This window comes from Centrocercus urophasianus, unplaced genomic scaffold (assembly GCF_019232065.1).
Source record: "Centrocercus urophasianus isolate 14NV4802_14NV808 unplaced genomic scaffold, USGS_Curo_1.0 seq_33, whole genome shotgun sequence".
In the NCBI taxonomy this organism is placed as follows: domain Eukaryota; kingdom Metazoa; phylum Chordata; class Aves; order Galliformes; family Phasianidae; genus Centrocercus; species Centrocercus urophasianus.
Window position 1 is genome coordinate 7,770,099 of NW_024884900.1, and position 20,207 is coordinate 7,790,305.

Consider the following 20,207-nt stretch of genomic DNA (forward strand, 5'->3'; position numbering starts at 1 on the left):
CCTAAGGCAAATTTCAGCTGGAAAAACATCCTTACAGGTGTTGCGGAGAGCCTAATCCTATTTACCAAGATCCTATGAACTTTGCCATTCTATCCCTACCATTAGGTCAGGGCCAACTGTTAGGGTCCATGGTCTTGATTGTTTTTTACATGAGCATTGGAGCACCAATGGCCACCAACACCAGTTCTCCCAACCCACTAGTTCCCAAAAGCCCTATGTTCTCCTTCTTGGCCCCAAGGTACAATCACACACCAAAGGAAATGGGAGAGGAAAACCACTCCAACCCATCAAGGTGACTTTCCTTCTAACAGATGAAGGCAAAGAAAAGTGTATGAAAATAATTGATGGGATGTAGCAAAAGAAGCTGGGATCATTTACATACTGAACTGACAGAGTACGCCATTCATGGCCCCTTTCCACCATAAATAATGCTTTATAGTGACATAAAAAAGCCCTATTCATCTTGGAAGTTAAAAAGGCACCATCTGAGTGGACAGCTGGCTTCTGGACTCCCCAAGAAAATGTTTACACAGGAGAAGATCCTGTGCTTTAGATAAGGATGTACGACCTGGCTCATCCAGCTGCAGCTCCTCAGTTGGTGAATGGAGGATTTCCAGCACACATCTGTGCTCTGCACTCCCACCCCAAGGACTGATCTTACCTACAGGTCCCTCCAGCCTACAGACTTCAAGGAATCAGTGTTTGCTGCCCACAGAAGGAATGTATGTCCCTTCCCTTGTTGTCTCTAATTTCTGAGGCACTTGGACAGTCAACTGCCTCCAAGAGTGTGGGATTTGGAGGCGATTGCTCCCAGCTGCTCCCTGCTGCCATCAAAAGCCTATCCTCACCTGCTTGGGTTGAAAGCACACAATATAAATAGCTGCACTGGGATAGCATGGCTTGTTTGGACAAGAGGAAGGTAGAGAGTGCTGTTGGGGCAGAGGGCTGGGCTGATAGCAGGGGCTGGTGGCCTCTGATCCTTACGGCCAACCCTGACAGACCTTATTGCTGTGCATAGAGAGTAACCCACGTAACTGCAGTGCAGTGCCTGGCTGGCACTGTGCGTAGAGAGGAAGGCACAGAAGGAACTCTTTATGCAATTGTAAGGCACACAAGCTTTGAACTTGGTGATGCCTCTTATTTTCCTTCATGTGAGTTATTTCCTGGTTAAAAAAAAAAGGGGGAAAGTTTACAATCCTTCCAGCACTTGGGTAGCTTGCTCTTGGTGGCCCAGACAAAGGTGGTGGCAGACAGAGGCCTGCATCCCTCCATCCACAGAACTGCTGGGATTGGGATTATATACTGAAATAATATCTTGTGTTGAAGGGACGCAGAAAGATCCTGAGTCCAACTCCTGGCTCCATGCAGACTCACCCAAAATTCAGACCATGCAACTGAGAGCACTGTCCAGACACTTGAGCTCCAGCAGCTCAGGGCTGTGCCCGTTGCCCTGGGCAATCTGTTCCATGCCCTCTGCCCTCTTGATGAAGCAACTTTTCCTGATATCCAGCCATTGCTGCGTAGATGAGGAACCTCAGGGTCCCTCTTAGCTCTTCTCCATGGGGCAGCTTGTGCAGCACGCTTGGGGACACCTGCATGGGACATGCCCCCAGTGCAGTTGAATTCCACTCATGTAGCACATGCAAAGTCCCAAGCAAAGAGCAGCAACTGGGGTTTGTAGAGAGGGGTTATCCCTTCTTGAGGCCAATGAGAATATGCTGGAGAGCACTTCAGCTCCACGTCCAGCAAACCTGGCCATATCCTTTGTCCTCATGCACTTCACGCAGGCAGCACCATTCCCTCACACAAACGCCATCCCTCCCTTCTCCCTCTCCCCTCAGGTTTCCACTCAGGCCTCTCTATAAGGCTCTTCTGGGAAGCCAAACATGCTGACTGCTCAGGAAAGGCGTTATAATGGGCAGCTACCTATGGGGGAAGATGGATTGCCAAGTCAGAAATCAATCGAGAGGTTGTGATGGCATCATAAATCAGGGGATGCTGAGCGTTAAAAGAAACCCAACGTTTGATTTATAACTTGGCACAAGCCATTTATCGCCAGCCAAGATTTTCAGAAAGAGAAACATTTTTGTAAGCTTAATTTAACATTATTTTTTTCCACTATGCTAAGCATTCCTGTAGGGTTTATTTTCCTCCCCCCGCAGATCCTGCACAATTCATAGATTAAAGCAGCCAAACAGCACCGGAAGGTTTTGTTTCGCCGTGAGATATCTGACAGGTTTGTGCTCTTTTCCCTAATCTGAGGTCACTCTGAGCCTCACTCCTTTCTGATGCCTTTCAGTATCTCAGTGTTGGAGGCTCTGCCAGTAGATGGCTGGTTCCAGTCCAACTCACGCTGCCGAAAAGTGTTATCAGTTAATCACAGCTCTGCTGCTCCTCAAGGCTGGTGTTGGGCTGGGAGGAGGCTGCTCCTCCCCTTTAGCAGCAGGGCTGGAGGTGGCTGCAAGAGGCCAATTTGCAGCCACAGTGCAATGGGATTTTGCCCTATGGTGGTTCAGGGTAGTGGGTAAGTTTGAGCTGCTATGGTAATTGGAAGGCTGTTCCTGGTTTACCTGTCCTCCTTCAGTGCCTCAAGGAAGGCCTCTCCTTCACTACACTGTCAGGCAGCACATGAGCAGCATTTGTGTGTTTTTGGAAGGGTAAGCACAAGGGATGTTCCCCATCTGCCTGCTGGTGCTCCAGGGAGGGCTGAGGACTGAACAGGCTGGCCCCACAGCAATGAGAATTTGGGAAAGCTGATTGCTGCCAGAACTGCTGGAACAAGGTGGTGAAAAGCTGCAGTGAACTCACTGAGCCTGTGCAGAAGAAGTTTGGGCATTAGTACTCAGCATTCCTGTTGGAAGCTATGGGTCCACGTCAGTGCCATCAGATAGCATTTGCAGAACTCCATCCCTTGGCTGACAAGGAGCAGGGCTCAGAGCTGAGCTGCAGAGGCCACACTGAGGGGTTTGCATTCAGAGCTGGAGAAAGCTCCTGCACTGAGTCCCCCGCTGAGGCCAAGAGCTTTCTCCATCACTTTGAGTTTCTCTAACTCAGTCCAGACTTGCTGAGAAATCTGCAAACCTCAGGGAAGCTGTTTGGCAAAAGCCAACGTGCATTTTGCCTGGTTTCGGATTTCAAGCGGGGGGGAAAAAAAATAAAGAAAAAAAAAAAAAAAAAAGCCCCAGAATCGACATGGTTCTTATTTCAGCTAAGTTAAAATAATGAGCAATTTGTACATGCCAGAACCACGGGATCGCTCCGTGGCACTTTTGTTAGCACTGTTTGTCCATCTGACAGGAGGAGAATGGTGCTTTTAATTGGAAGGATTTGCCAGTGCGAAGCATTGTGCACGAGGCCATCATGGGAGCAGATCTGCGTTGGGTCCACACCAGCTGCTCTGTTTCCTTGTTTTTTGGGGGGGTTCCTTTGCACGGCTCAGGAGTGGGCTGTGCCTGCTGGTTCCTCTGCAGGGCTGCAGTGATGGGTTGGTGGAGCACGGCCCCAGCAAGGACAAATAAAACCCACAGAAATCAAATATCCCCTCTTTACAAATGGTGCCTATGGTCCATTTAGCGTCATACCCAAAAAGTGTTGTTGTTCACAAGCAGCATCCCGAGAGCCTACCGGAGTACAGAGCGAATTGGTGTTGCTTGGTTACCGGCGGCACACCAGCACACGGAGATAAATCAAATCAATATGGCTCCAAATATTAAACCCTTTAAAATAAAATCAAAGCTGTATCTGTAATCCCCATGCCTCCTCTTTGCCTCATAAACATGGCATCATGCAGGAGACAACAGAGGGCCCAGGCATGCACGTAGTGGCATATTTTTCTCTGTTTTTCTCCTTACTTTGGAGATGAGCAGACAAGGGGCTGTGTTATCCTGAAGGAGAGAAGGGCCTATTGGGAGGGATCATGCAACCAGGGCTTTGTGATGGAGATGAATGTGAGCACCTTCTGGCCTCTGCAGGCCCTGTGCCTGTGATGGTTTCTGTGAAATCTTCCCTTCCTGTGCCAGTGCTCAGCCCCAGGGATGTGCGGTGAGCAGCAGCTCGTGTTTGCTGGGGCCTGTGAGATGCCCTGGGTTGGAGCTCTAGGAAAGTACTGCAGAGCTGTGCTGTGCCTTTGCTGCCAGTGCTGCCAAAAGAATGGGGAAAACACCCACAGAATCAGAGCAGCTTGGTGCCAAGGCTGCCACATGGGTGTTGTGACCGCTTGTTGGTGTGATGGGGTGGGTTTGTGTCTGGGGAGCAGGTAATGAGAAAGTGGTGTAGGGCAAGAGGTAATGGCCTCAAGTTGCACCAAGGGAGGTTCGGGTTGGATATTAGGAACAATTTCTTTCACAAAGAGCGGTGATGCATTGGCACAGCTGTACAGGGAGGTGGTGGGCTCACCATCTCTGGAGGTGTTCCACAACTGGAGACGTGGTGCCAAGGGACACGGTTAGGATTATGGTGGGGATGAGCTGATGGTTAGACTTGATAATCTTAGTGGTCTTTTGTGACTTTAAAGATTCTGTGACTCTAAGTGTTTAAGATCTGCTCTTAATTAAGCAGGAAAATTAGGAAGTCATGTCCCAAAGACTGAAAGAGAACCAACAAGGCATAGGAAAAAAAACAACACTGTCTGAGGCATTTAGTACAATTAATAAAGCTGGTGGGTAACGGTGATTGGTCTAATTAGTTAAAGTAATTAATTTGATGGGTCTGATGCTTCTTATGGCTGGGGAAGGCCTTGCTCTGGACTCAAAAGTGCCATGCACATGGAAGCAGGATGGGCTTGAGGCCACGCTTCAGTCTCTGGGTTCAGAAATGCAAACTAGAAGCGAATCCCGGAGCATAGGCACAGTACTAAGATAAATCCCCAGCATCTGAGGAAGGGTTAAGCTGTCTATATAGACACAGCCACTTGGAATTTGTATGACAGCAATACCTAGAGAGATCTGCCAGGATTAGATAACTTATATTAGATTTGGTGGATACTCATGTACAGCCTCCTCTCCCAAAAGACTGTAATGCAAGTAGACAAGTCAAAATAACAGTGTGAATAAGGGCTGTAACCTTACTCCAGCCTGTGCAAGGCAAGGGAAAGCACAGCGAGGTTTAGTTGCTTGCCCACAGGGACAAAAGGAAAGAAATTTAAATGATGCTGGGATGGTCCTCCTCCATACTGGAGGATTTTTGTTATAGGACCAGTAAGCAGATGGGGCTCAGGGACACCCTGCATCAGTGGGGAGTTCCCTTTCTTCCCCATATCCCTACCCCTTGTTTGCCTCCCTGCTATGTAGCAGGATATTCAGAATTGCCAAATTCTTGTGGTTTTAGCCAGCCCTATGGCTGCCTGAAAGGCATGCTTTCTTCCAAGAGGTTCTCAAGAACACTCTCCCCTTTGTTTGCCTTGTTGCTCAAAAATATTAGGATGTTGAAAAAATTGGCAGCCCATGGCCATAATCCAAACCAGCTGACTTTTGGGGATAAACTTTGCCCTTCCACCATTCTTCTGTGTCATGCAGAGCAGTGTGTAACTTTCAGAGGAAGGAAAAAGCTCCACATCATTACAGTTCGTAGCTGCTGCTGCACTGAAGGAAAGCAAAAGCAATAAGGGTACAGACATGCACAGACACACTCATTACAGTCCTTGTTCCAAGAGAATGGCATCGTGTAAGTCTTGATTGAGTTTGTGAGTTATTGTCAAAGCTCAACATGGTGTTGGTTGTTGTTTTTGTTTTTTTTTTTTGCATCTTCTCCATGCAAAGCTATGCTGGCTCTGAGAAATTCAGATGGTGGCTGTCCAAACCGAGGTGAGAAAACACATTTGCACCCAAAGCAGCCAGCCAACATTAGCAGGCAGCAGTGGGGGATGAGAGCAGAGACATGATTCCAGGGCGATAAGGACAGATGTGAGACATAAACAGCTGACGTTTGACTTAAATATTTATAAGAACCTAGAGATCTCTTACATGTGTTATGTTTGGGAAGGAGATGGGGTGATTTATAACTTCTGTACCTGCTGCTCTCGCTGCCTTTGGCTGTTTGCTCTGACATGGTTGTCCCACAAACCAGGTGGGACACATCATTTTGGTCCTGCAAGCATCACTCATGGCCATGTGGTCTGTGGCCAAGGAAAACATCTCCGAGCTCCTTCTGCTGCTTTCTGCTGGTTGTCATAATTCTGCTCTCCAATAAAGGTTTTGCACTGCAACTATAGCTTGTTTTATGGAGGGCTCACAGGAGTGCTGGTGAATACAAGGGTGCTTCCACCCCATGACCCCAGAGCACGTATTGGCGTGCAACCCATAAAGACAAAAGCTGCTGCCTGCTAAACAGGGGAGAGAGCTGCTGCTCTTAATTATTAATGAAATCTCACACACAGCATTTAAGATATGGGCAATTCTTTTTGGCAAGTGTAATGAAAAAATTAATTGAATAATCACTCTGTGTAAATAGATTTAGATAAGCTTCTCTGTTGTTTTTTTGCTGTGTTTCTTTTTTTTTTTTTTTTTTTTCCTTTCTCACCACACCTTCAACTTTCCAGCAGAGAAAACTGTGATTTATTGCTTGGAGCATCGTTATAATTCAGAGCATCCCATGGTGAGAGGTGGCTGTGCTGGATGGCACTGTGTGGGTTTGCTTGTTTTAAGATGATCATGTTCAGGGGATGCCAAGTGACACGTAGGGGGTGCCAGCAAAGCAACCTGCTGGTTTCACTCTTCCATGTTTCTGGGTAAAATCTATGCCATTAAATTTAATCTGTCAGTATCTTCAGGGTCTCTGCACAGCACCCATCTCTCCCTACCTAATACGACATATTTATAAAGGTAGAAACCTCTGGCCTGTACTCATGAAACTGTCCAATTCTCATTGCTTTGTCAGGTGGCATAACTTAGGTATTCTTGGTTCTTTATGCAGAAATTTCTCATGGCTCTTGAAATGAACTGAATTGTTGTGAAAACCAAACCCCCAGACCGACCCTTCTTTCCTCTGTTGGGTCCTGAGTTCAGGCTCATGGCAGCAGCAGGAGGGTTTGGGACCAGTCTGTGTGCTGAACCCATTCCATGCTGCTGTGACTTCAGCAGTTTCTGTATTCTGAGCCTTACAATCACCAAATTCCTCCAGCTGTGTTCTGTCCCTTACTTCAGCTGATGCAGATCTATTCTAATCTCAACTTTGCAGGCTTTACGTGAGACCTATCATGGTAGGTGCACCCTGTTCCTTGGAGCCATATTAGAGCTCAACCCAGTGTCTTTTTCAGTTTCTTGCCTATCCTAACAACAAGTTTCCAGTTTTCTTGTCATTCCCTGCAGTTACAATTAACTTCAAATGGCATCTTATCATTAAATCAACCTACATTGAGCCAGGCAGCTGCCAAAGAGAGACTGCTCTTACTCTTAGTCTGCACTTATCCAGCTGCTGCATTGTCCCTCCTTTGGGGAAATTAAGAAAAAAAGAGGAGAAATAAAAAATATCTGTTGAAATGAAGCAAATGCCAACATTGCTGTGTGCCCGTGTCCCAGCGCCAGAAGTTCCTAATAGGATTTCTTTGGCTTTAAGTGACGTGTCACATACAATTTGTGCAGGTAACCTGAGCTGTGTGGCTGTCTCCTGAGGTGACAGGAGAGCTCCTCGCTGCTCTGAGATCTGAGCTGGACATGGACTCCGTGTATCCAAACTCGGGATAATGGGAAAATGGGAGCAAGCTCCTCCCCAGGCTTGGTTTGCCAGTCTGAAAAATTCCCTGTAACTCTTTTCCGTGGTTTTCACTTCCATTGCCAAATACCTGTGCAATCATAACACTAACAACGGTGAGTTAAACCACAGTAATTAAGATTGCATCTCATTTGTGCTGCAACACCCCTGCCTGCCCCCAGAGCGATGTGCTGAGTGTGAAGGAGTGCTCTGAGCTGACACGGCCCCAATACTCAACTGGAGGCGATGAGCAGTTGCTGTTTTTCTCATTAACTCTGCTTCCCAGAGGTTTATATCCTGGGTCTTTTCATTTGCAGTGCACTGAGGCTCAGTGCGTAATTCCCCATTCTCGCGTGAGCCAAAAATCCAAAATTACCAAAAATTGGTTGCTGGATGGTTTGTTTCCCCCTCTTCCCCTTTAAATATAGCCAGTGCTCTGTTCTCAGCTCTGCTCTTTACAGCAGTACCTGCTGGAATTTGGCTCACATGCCTGGGGGAGGGGGAATCAAGTCCTTGGCCCACAGCAAAATCCCTTTGCTGGTTGGATGCTCAGCACTGTCCTGCCAGCAGAGTCTGGGTGTTCTGTTCTAATCATACCAGCTACTCTGGGTGAAAACCAGCAGGAATGCACCAGTACAAAATGAAGTCAGAAGCGGGGTGATTTCCTACCCCTAAGCCATGCTGTCTCTTTTATCTGCTGATGTTCATTTCTCTCTTATAAAGCAGGTCTTTCATGGTGCTTTAGGCTTGGTTCCATGTGGATACCCTCTGCTGAAGTGTTCATTATAAAATTTCAGGGCTCTGTTTGAAGTTCTAATTAAAAAAAAAAAAAAGCAATCCACAAACAATGTAACATTGTTCTCCTTTTCTTTCTTCACTGCTTGCAAAAGAGCCTCTTCAGCTCGTAAGACAGCTTCATACCTGTTTTCTGTATGGCCTAGAAGCACTTCAGGGCTGCTTTTATTTGTTTTATATGGAACTGGCCCATCTGCTGCCTAGGTTGACCCAGTTCTCCCTGGATGTGCATTATGGGCAAGTGAGAGCAGGGCTGGGTGTAGGTGCGTCTCAATACCAGGAAATCACCCTTAGGACAAGTCATGTGTGGCTTGGAAAGAACTTCTAGAGAGCAGTGGTAATGGGGAAAGGGAAAGACTTGAATGTTGTCTGCTGGGCAAAGCCTTTTTTCCAAGATACAGATGACCCCCTCCATGTTAGCTTCATGCCTGCCTGGCTTTTCACTCTGTTCCTCGTGGAACACCAAACATGTAGATGACTTTCTCAACAGCACTCAGTGTGAAAAGAGGCCACTACTGTCATCATAGCCCAGTGCTGATGGCGGCTCCGGGGTTTTTTTAACTTCCAGGTTTCTAACAAGCAATCTGATTAAATGAGCTCACTATCTGCTGCCAGGGAAGTGATGGAGCTGCTGTCCCTGCAGGTGTTCAAGAACTGTGGCGATGTGGCACTGAGTGACGTGGTTAGTGGGCATGGTGGGGATGGATTGACGGTTGGACTAGATGATCTTAGTGGCCTTTTCCAATGATTAAATGCTTTTTTTTTTCTTTCTTTTCATCATTTTTGAGTGTATGAGGGGGGGATTATAACAATTTTTTTCAGGATCTGGGCTAGGTGAACTTGGCTTTCTCCCAAATACTGCTGTTCCCCAAGTCTTGGAGCTGTAGAGCACATCGTGTCTCTAAATACATGTTGTTAAATAGCTCACTTGAGCCTGTGCTTCTATTTTCTATGTCATAACATAAGGATATTAGCCCATCTCGGAGGGTTGTACTGTGTGTGATTGATTGAAATCTTCATGTGAAAAGAGCCAGACTTGCACAAAGCATTATTGCAGAGGCAGCCAGAACCAGCTCCTTGCGTGGCCAAGGGCTTTTTTGCTTTGCTGGCCTCAGTGGATTTGTCACTTAGGTGGTTTAAATGAAAAATAAAAGAAAGCTGTCTGCAGTGAGCATAAGAAACCACTCGGCAGGAGCAGAGAAAGCATGGTAGCAATGCTGCCTTCCTGCTCAGCCCTCCTGCAGCACTGACACCGGCGCCGAGCTCCCGTGAGCCTGCAAGGTGAGGCAGAGGACACTGCATTCACAGTGCCACATCATTTTACCAAGGTTGTTTATTTATCAGACATCTGCCTCCGATATAATTAATGTCATCCTTTCGCCACGGCTTCCGCAGAAAAAGTGGCTCAGTCATATGCTGGTGGCATAGGAAGGAGTAAGTTGAAAATGTAAGCACACAGGAGGGAATAACAAGACAAGGAGTTGTTCCTCACCTCTGTGGTGGGGTCTGCAGGAGGTGCTGAGCTCCAGGAATAGCGCTCTGACCCAAGCATGGTGGCTGCCATCTACTCACAGGAATCTCCCAAAGATGAATGGCAGTTCAGGGTAGCAGGTGAGGTGCCTGCACTGCTCCAATGACAAAGCTGAACGAGTCCAACTCAGGAAGGGTAAGAATGGCCTTACATCACCTTGCACGGACTCTGCTATAGCTCTGCTTATTTCCAGCATCCATACAGCTCTGCAACTCTCTGTAACTTCATGTAAAAGAGGCCAGGATGAGCTCAAGTGCACAGATGAGCAATATAAGTATGTAGGTAGAGACATGGGGAAATTGTACTGCTCTTGACCCTGGCCAAGCAATGGTGTTGTGTTGCAGTGCTCACAGCTCTACAGCTGGATCCTGAGATGCCTAACAAGGTGACAAAATATCTGGGAAAAATTTGGTGTATTGTTTGTCAGAGGAGCAGAACTCAAGAGCCAAAACTGACTGCAGTGGCTCTGAAAGTGTGTTCAGGTGCAGAGATCTCAGCAAAGCTCACATCTCTTCTGCAGGCCAAGACACGGACAAGGGAGAAGTAAGAATGGCAAAGCTCTGATTGCACAAGGCATCACTGTCTGTCCTCTGTGTTGTTTTGGTGTTGCTTTTTTTTGTTGTTGGTTTTTGTAGTTTCTCACAGCTCTATACTGAATTTGGCAGAACTTTCCTCATACATCTCTGCAGGCTCAGCCAGGCAGATTGGTTACATTTCTATTTTCCTTTGGGGTTTTCCATTTTGTCTTGGGGTTTCCTCGTTCCTGTAGCTCCTTGCAGGAAGGTCAGATGGTTGGCTCAGGAGTCTGGTTACAAGATGGGTCCAATATTTTACCTCCACTGACTCCTGGAGGGCTACCTCCATGAAGCTGATGGGAGAGGTTTAGCTTCATGTTAATCCAAACTTCAGGTCAATGGGGTGAGGTCAACAAGCCCTGCATAAACTAAAGCCAAGTTTCATAGAATTATAGAATGTCTCAAATTAGAAGGGACCAACACAGATCACTGAGTCCAACTCCTGACTTCACACAGGACCACCCAAAAATCAGACCATATGGCTGAGAGCTTTGTCCAGATGCTTCCTGAACACCGTAAGGTCAACATTTGTTCACCTTACAACAAGATGGGGATGTTTCAGCAGCTGGAGGTGCAAGGGTGTGGGAAGTGCAGTGTGTTCGGGAGGGACATAGCAGGATGCTCTTGGATCTGACCAGAATGGTCAGAACAAAGAAGCATCATGGTTGGGAGCATATTTGTGTTGCACAGGGCCTTGGATGCCCAACAACACATCTACAATGCAAATGTCCTTCCTGAAGGTATCTCTGTGGGTGTGGGAGAAGGACCGATCCAGCTTACGATGGGGGATTATAGCTGTTAATGTAGGTTGCCATGGTGAGTAATTAAAATCTTCCCACACGTCCTGTTCCTGCACCACGGCAGGTGCCCAATGCAGCAGATGTTTTGCACACCACGTGCACAGGAGCAGCTTTTGTGCACAGGAGAAACCTGTGACGTGGCTTCACCTCTAGCTCTCCTGGTCAATGCAAACAGCCCCCGACTTGAACTCAAAGGTTGTTTTGATTACTATTTTGGAAAACGTGGAGCATTTGCAGGATACAGGTTGGACATTTACTGTCTTTATGAGTGCCATACATTGTTCGTAACTGTTGTAAAATGCATCGGATAATTGCATTAGGTGGAAAGACCTCTGAGGATAGCATGTGTAATGTCTCGTGCCTGCAGGAGGTGCCTAACAGATGACAGCTCCCAAGACACGGCTGGGAAGCAGCAGATGGGCACTTGGAGCTCGTGGACATCAGCAGGGAGGGAGCAGTGGGACAGCAGAGCAGAGCCCTCCATTACCATAGCACTGGGTGCTGGACAAGGCACGTCGCTGCGGAGTATTGATTGCCAGAGGAACAAAAGCAAAAGCATGGGTAAAGTGCAATAATCATGTGAGAGGAGAGAAACTACAGAAGTACACCACAGGTTCACTTAACTCCTGTTTGGTCGATAAGCTGCTTATTGAAACGCATTATTCTTCTGTTCCTGATTCCCAGAAGTGTCTGAGCTGCCTGGAAGACCATAACAGAACAGGCTGCCTCCTAGGTCTGCCATTGATTTTAATGGAAAGAGACAAAGCGCTATGTAATAAAGTGTAAAAAGATGATTCCCCCAAAATGAATAGCACAATAGGATAACAAAGCTGGTGATTATCATCGAGTTGTTTCATACTGCACAATGAGCATCTGTATGGCTGCTTGACATCCCTGTCCTTTTTCACAGCAGCGATGGGTGCATGCTAATTTTGGGCCATAAGGAGAGCACTGGAAAGCAGTCAGATCTCCATACAAAGACACAACACCAGTGGATTTTTATTTCACTACTCTTGTATTCTACTTCTTAGACCTCTTCACCATTTAAGAGCAACTGTTTCCTTTTTTTGCTTTATTTTCCAAAATAAGAGCTCCTCTGAAACACAGATTTTTTGGACTTACTGGGTAAACAAGCCATAATGGTTCGAGTAAACCTTTTTTTCCCCCTGGATAAATGAAAACAAGTATATACAATTTACTGGAAATGTCTCATTCAATGAAATATAGAGTTTGGGTAATGGAAGGGAACAGCTATAATTTTAAGTTAAATTTAGGTAAATATAAAAGAAGATCAAGTGAAAACATTGTGCCTAGAAGCATTTGAACTGAACAATGTTTTTGGAAGTGCTGCCCATGTTGATGTTGGCGCAACGTTTTAGGTTTCGGTATTACTCAACTTGGATTATACTTTTTTTGGCAAATGGGTCCTTTACCAAAAAGAATTTTCACGGCCGTAGCCAGATGATAAAAAGTATTAAAATCTGATTTTAAAAAGGGGCACTTTTAAGAAGTAGGATCTCAAGCATTATCTGCTGCCCAGACAGACTCTGTTTTCAATGATAGCTGGGGGTCTTTTCTTGACACATTGTTCAAAGTGAGCTTGAATAGAAAGAAAATGCTCAATTCAGTCTAAAAGAATGTAGAAGCAGAAAAAAAAAAAAGTGTATTGTTCTCCCTCAGCAGTTCCCTAGCCTGGTTCCAGATGCTGTTATTTGCTATGAGGCTGTAGAACTGGCTGCAGAATGGGGCAAATGAGGGGTTCTGCATTGGGTGTTGAAACTGGTAACCCCACCATTAAAGCCTTCTTAGGTGTTTGCTCAGTTCTCTGCTGAGATTCAAGCCATCTAAGGGGCTTGGATCTCTTCTTGAAGACACATCTTTGAAGCCATTTCCCAGTGCTGATAGCATTCAAACCCGAGTCCCAACCACCATCACCCAAATTTATAACTGGTTTAGGTTAGATTGAGAAATCAAGGGCTTGGGTCTCAACTCCTGTTTTCTCATCACATGGATGAGAGGAGAGAGGGCTGGGGCAGGATCTTCATCCCATCCCCACGTCTGCAGACATTTTCAAAAGCAATTGGGTGTGCCACGTTGCTGTTGGAGGAATTTTGTGTGCCTCAACCTCTGGCTCCTGGGATGGGCATGGGTGTCTCTGGAGAGAGTTGGGCAGTTTTAGCTGTTTACAAACTGTGTTGGACTGCTGAAGCCTGTGTGGAGGAATAGGGCTAGCCCAAAGTCCAACCAAAATTGGGATGCTACCCAAAAGCCATGTGCCTGGCTCTGCATGGCAAGTCACATTTCAGAAGGAGTTGGGAGGATTTTCTGAGCTGCTGTTGAGGTCCTTCATCCCTGAAAACCCCAGGGCACAGGGCATGTGCCCATCGTATTTTCTCACCTACCGTATCACCTCTTCCTCTCAGCCAGGAGTCATGTTAGGTGCTGAACACCATGCAACAACTGGATGCAAACATGGTTTCTGGTTGACTATAAATCCCTCAGGCTTCCTCGGAATTTTCTTTTCCAATGATTTCCCACTAATGCCACTGTTTAGATGGTGTTTTTCACCTTGAAATCTCAGCAGATTGCAGATGGTGTCTGCTGGATAAAGCCATGGCGTGCATGGACAGGTGAAGAGGCTGAGGGAAAACCAATGTGAATGGCAATTTGTTCTCCTCTGCTTCTGTCTAGGTTTGTGTTCCACCACCCCCACCTCCCGGAAGGCTGGTGTCACCCACAATAGCTTAGTTTTGAAAAGAAGGTGGATAGGTAAAGGAGAGAAGGTATAATTATGGGTGGAATCTGGGATTTTTTTTTATCAGATTGTGACACAGTCGAAGGCTTTTTGCACAAAGTATACTGTTGAAAAGGCAGTGATTGTGCCTTTCCCACCACCATTATCAAAGCTCCAGTCAGTCAAAGCCTCCCTGTTATTAAATGCTGCTCTGCAAGTCTGCATTGTGAAGCTGAAGGATATAATCACAGGTGCCAGACATGGGGAGAGAGCTGATCCAAAGGTGTGAAAAAAAAAAGAAAAAAAAAAAGAAAACACAAAGATGAGCTGAATAAAAACACATAAATGAGGTGTAAAAAATCAGATTACAGGGGGCAGAGAAGGTGGGAGTAAAATGAAGCAGAAAAAAAAAAAATCCATTACTTAGGTATCTTTATCTTCACCTTTTGTTAATACAGAAGAAATGGGGAAAAAAAAAAAAAACAAAAAAATGCAAGCCAGCTCTCCCTTGCATTTGAGTGATCAGCTTGAGCCGTCTGGTGCTCAAGGTAAGTGGGGCACTGCTGCACTGCTGCTGTCGGTGTCACAGGGCCCTTGGCACAGGGCATGCAGTGCAAGAGGACAGATCTGGGTTGGCTTTGCAAAGCCCAGTGCCAGCTGTGTCCATCTGCTCGGTCTGTGCAGGACTTGGTTGGGTTGTCCGAGAGCGCAGGGATTAAGCCTCTGTGTTCGAGTGTTTGAAATGAAAAATTATTATCCCAGAATTAGGCTCTAGGTAGAACACGTCCAAATCTTTCTGCCAAAGTGAATTACAGAGGGGATTATGTCTATCAGCCCTTCTGTTTCGAGGGGACTGAACTGCTGCATGTTGCCTGCAATGATATAAAGGCATGCTTTGATTGCTAAGCCAAAAAATACGTTGCAAATGAACTCAGCCTCCTCTGGCCCAACACTGTCAAGCTGGAAGGGTTTGCTGCCACCGAGCTTTTGGTTCCAGTGCATTTCCAGATCCAACTGTAGATGAAGTGGACACGTTCCTGCAGGAAATATCTATTTTGATGATCTTGAATTTTAAAAAATGAAAGAAAAAAAAAAGAAAAACTTTCAAGTTGCTTTAGCTTTGTCTTTTGAAAACAAAGCAACCTGATTTTCCTCATTTCCTTTAAAGGTGGTTGCTGATTACTCACAGCCCATCCTGTGTCCTTCCATGCCTTTGTGTATTTTGCAAACCCTGTGCCTTTTACCTACACCAAGAGACCACAGAGCACACAGGAACCTGGCAGCACTACAGTTGGAATCAGCTTCTTGCACTCAGCCTTGTGCATAACTTCCCCCAGTGCTTCCGTTGGCTTAGGCTAAGCCTGTTTGTAGTCATTGTCAATTAGGATGAAAGTGATATAAGTGCATCACGCACCTGTTCTGCAACAGGTTTGCAAAAGCCCTTGAAAATAACTCTACAAGGTCAACTGATGCAACTCCGACTCATCTTTTAGCTAGCTTATAGCAACATTTTCAAGTGGAAGATCTGTTAACAGGCAATGCAATAGGTCATGGTTCCTGTGTATTTATTACATGTAGTGTTTTACTGGAGCTCACACAACCAGCCAGCTGTACACTTATAACATGGAAGAACATGGACTTTTTCATTCTGCCCAAGGCACCTTGGAAACTTGAAAACTGAGGTCAGTAGGATTTTGTCCAGTTATTGCAATGGGACAGGGATTTTCTCTTGACTCTTCTCAGGGCTGAAGTGACCTCATGGAAGTATGCATGATCTCACCAGAGGAATTTCAGAGCAATGTTCACCAGCCAGTTTTACTCATGAGGATATGTGAAATAAACATGTTGTTTCTTCCTGCCCTTCGTATCCACCAGTATTTGACTTCCCTCACCCATCCCACCATTCAGTGTGCTGTTTGAACATAAATCCTCCTTATGGTCCAGGCTAGTTTGGTGTTACTACTTTGTTGTTATATTCAACTCCTCCTTTCTTGCAACCATTTTCCTCTTTTCTTTTCCAACTCCAAATTTCAGGGGTTCAGAATAACACTTGTATTTCGAGCAGCACATACCTTGGGGGAGGTTAATTTTGAATACAGAAGGTCATCTCTCAAACTAACACGACCTTGGTTCAAGTTCTACTATATTTTTTACTTGTTATGGTTTTTCAAGGCCTCTTTTCTGAATGGACACCTGAAACGAAATAATATGAGGTGCTATAGATCTGGTTGCCAGCAAGGTTAGCACAAAGGCAGTCAGGACATGCCTCTGAGAGGATGGACTATAAAGCCTCCAAGGTCTTCCCATAAAATCTGTGAAATACTACCACTATAGACGTGCGTCACTGATAGTTAGGGTCAAGTTTTCAAGCTGACCTTTAGACCAGCTGAAATATGCAGCTTTATTACTGTGTGATCCCTCTGTGCTCCAGGAGAGCGATGCGTGAAAGCCCGAGCAGCCCATGCACATTGAATGGGCATTCAGAGCAAGCAGCACTGCCCAAGACAGCGTTTCAAGGACACTCTGAGACTTGTTTGTCCAGGCACAGTTTATCACTGAATTTCTGCTCTAGGTTGTAGAGAGGCAGTAAGGACTCAACATAAGAGAAAGAGTGCGTGTTCTGGTCCAGAAATCAGTGCTGCTGTTGGGAGAAGGGCATGGTGGAGAGGAGCTCACATTTTGGGCATTGTGAATGGTGTGAAGTCAGGCAAAGATTACCTAGAAGAGTTGAAAACCACAGAATCTCAGAATCATTGAACATCCCAATTTTGAAGGGATCCATCAAGACCAACTCAGGACTACCCAAAAAATTAAACCGCATGGAGCCCTGAGAAGCCCCATTCATAATGCACTCTCCATGCTTCTCCATTCTCACTTACAGGACCCTCAGAGCCCTGAAAATAAAAGGATATTCGTGTTTTTCAGGTGCCATGTGGGGTTATATCTGAGTTTCAAATGTAAGAACATAGGACACGTGGTCACCGCTCCTGAAATAAGATCGACTTTTGTCTGTTTCCAAAAAATAGAAAGAATCAGAATCATTAAGGTTGGAAAAGGCCACAGCCCAAATCATCAACCTATGCCCGCTAACCATGTCACTCAGTGTCACAAATACATGCAGTGTTTGGGGCATTTTCTTGAAGTTATTTGCAGATGGGCTGATGAGATGGAAGGAGCTGATGAGCAAGTGCTTGCTTGGGAAGATGTACCTGCCCTTCTGGGAGGTACAGCTGGAGAGATTAGCATATTGGGCATCTGCTGGTGGACACCAACAACCACATGGTTAAACTACAAAAAGAAACAAAAAAAAAACAAAAAAAAAACAACAAAAAAACCCCACAACATTTTTTTATTCACATACAAATACCTGGTATTTAAAACTGAAGTCTAATTTAGCTACAAACAATATGATGTCCATTTCACACCTTTAAGTCTGACTGAGCCTCGTGGATATAATATTATCAGTAATATACATGCAAGGAAATTTTATCCCAGGACATTTGAGTTCACTTGAAGAACGCAGAAGTTGCCAAGATTTGTGCATTTCCTCTTAGGTGTTTACAGCTGCAGGCTTCAATGACAAAGCTCTTCACCAGCTTTGAAGTGAGAAATGAAATAGTGTAGTGAGGGGCTGATTGCTGCTCCATGGGGAACTGCTGCCCACATTATAGACTATCTGCCTCACGCGTAATGACAGACAAGCAGATGACCTTTCTATGCTAATGATTTGGCTCCTCTATGAATTCATCCTACGCGATACAGGCAAGTTGTCTTTACTCAGTGATGGATCATGTCATGAGATCCCAGAGCTTTCCCATGTTAGTTAATGTTCTGTCAACATGAGCCCCTGAGAGATTGTCCCGGGTGTCTTGGATGACAATTAAGCTCTCTTGAATAAAAGAGTTGGAGCCCAGCGAGTCTCCAGAAGCTGATGCACTAAAGTACAACTGGCCTCATCGCAGCAGAAATCTTTCCCGTGTCGGCTCATAGCACGCATCTCAAGAGCACCAATAAAGTTAAAAATCTACAGTAAAATGAACTGGAAAATATTGATCCAATTTAAAATGGCATTACAAATGCCCAAATCATTGCATCCTAGCATTAACTAATTTTCAAATATCTAATGGTTTTACCTGCTCTGCTGCACTTCATAATGACAAGTAAATGTGATAGCACACCCGGCTACCCCACTGCAGATGCTTTGCTTCCCCTCTATCAGCTGCAGACCCTGTCTCTGCCCTATCTCACACATCACAGCTCTGCAATGAAGCCACTGCCTGTGACAGCATGATACAGAGGTTATTTCCATTAGGATTTGGGTGCCCAGCTTAGCACCTTTCCTACACCAATCTCAAGCAGGGCAACACTTCACACTGCCCTTCAGGGAAGCTGATTTAAAGCAAGCTGAGCCTCAGCCCAGATATTACCAATTACACTCGTGTTTACATATTAGCTGAAGATCAAAATCAGAATGAGACTGGTGGAAGATGTGATAAGAAATGTTTGATGTATAAAGCCTTTCAATTTGGTGCTTGAAATGCTGAGGAGGAACTCTGTGTTTGTAATCTACAGGGACAGCTCCACCATCACCATGTTCACAGCAGAAACTGGTATCACCACCTTCCTCCTTGTGCATGGGACTTTTGGTGCAATCCTGTCACCAAGAAGCAAAGCAAAAGGCACTGCAAACTGTAATGGTCTTCAGTTGAGCCAGGAGAGATACAAGTTGGATGTTAGGAAAAGCTTCTTCTCCAAAAGGGTGGTGATGCAGTTGCACAGGCTGCCCATGGAGGTGCTGCACTCACCATCCCTGGAGGTGTTCAAGCAAAAGATAGACGTCACATTGAGAGACATGGTTTAGAGGTATGGTGGGGAGAGGCTGATGGTTGGACTAGATGATTTTAGAGGTCTTTTCCAAAGTTAGTGTTTCTATAATTTATGAAACTGCTTTGTCTCAGCTTTATTATGCACTTTTTCAGATACCACTTTTTTGTCCAAAAGGTTTTGACTTGGTGACTGCTGACAAGCTGATGTTGGTCAAACCACATTTCCATTTCCCATAGCAAGAACCTGCAATCCAGGTGGGATCAGTAGCCAATAGCTGCAAACACCAGGGAGGTCAGACCAACACACAGCTTCAGACCACATCGTGAATTCTTAGCAATCAAAGGCACTGCAGCCATAAAAAGCCTTAATTTTGTGGTCACCCACTAACTCTTGTTATCAGTACTTACAGTTGTTTTAAGAGTTTGTCCTCATGGAAAACCAAAGTGACTTCCTACATCATGTTGTATATGTGGACAGAGCATTAATGCACAGCTGGTTGTGCAGCTTGATGGGTTTTATCAGATTCTTCATTGTCACGCCCCCTCCATGCTCCTGTATTCATGTCTGCTGACAAGTGTCTATCCTCAGCCTGATCTTGAGCCTTATAAATGCATCCATCTTCTTTTCTGTGGAGCCTGAGTCTCCCAGTTTTCCATGACTGCCTCATCACTATAAATCAGCCTCTCAAAGACCATCTCCACCTTTTTTGGTGGCTCCTCTAGCCAGGAGATGCTGTGTCCGGCCCAGATGGCTTGCCCTGTTTATGGCTGCCCAGCTCTCATTCTCCCCTTCCAATTTTCTGCCCATCTCTTTGCCCTCCTGTCCCACTACAGCTCTCACAGTGCCCTCCTCTGAGGTCAATGTCATAAGTGTAGTAGGAAAATGGACTCATACTGTTAGGTATATCAGGGAGGATGCGAGAGCGACTCAGCTGCTGTCCTGTTGGTAATGCACTCCTATGATATTGCTTTTCCATTGCATGGAAATCAGGCTCTGCAGAATTACTGTCTCTTTTTTTATTGCTCTCACACTACATTTTGAACAGGTTGTAAGACACTTCCTCATAATGAGATTAGCCCCCCTCATTGCTTTACAATATACATTTTTATCTGGGTGCATATAATGAACAGGCGTTTTAACTACATAAAGGTGTCACAGTGAGGTTCAGGCCCTAATGGATGACATTATCTTCTCTGATGATTGCAGTCAGCATCAGGTTATGCATAGAACAGGCCGTTAACTGGTGTGCAGCAGTTGCT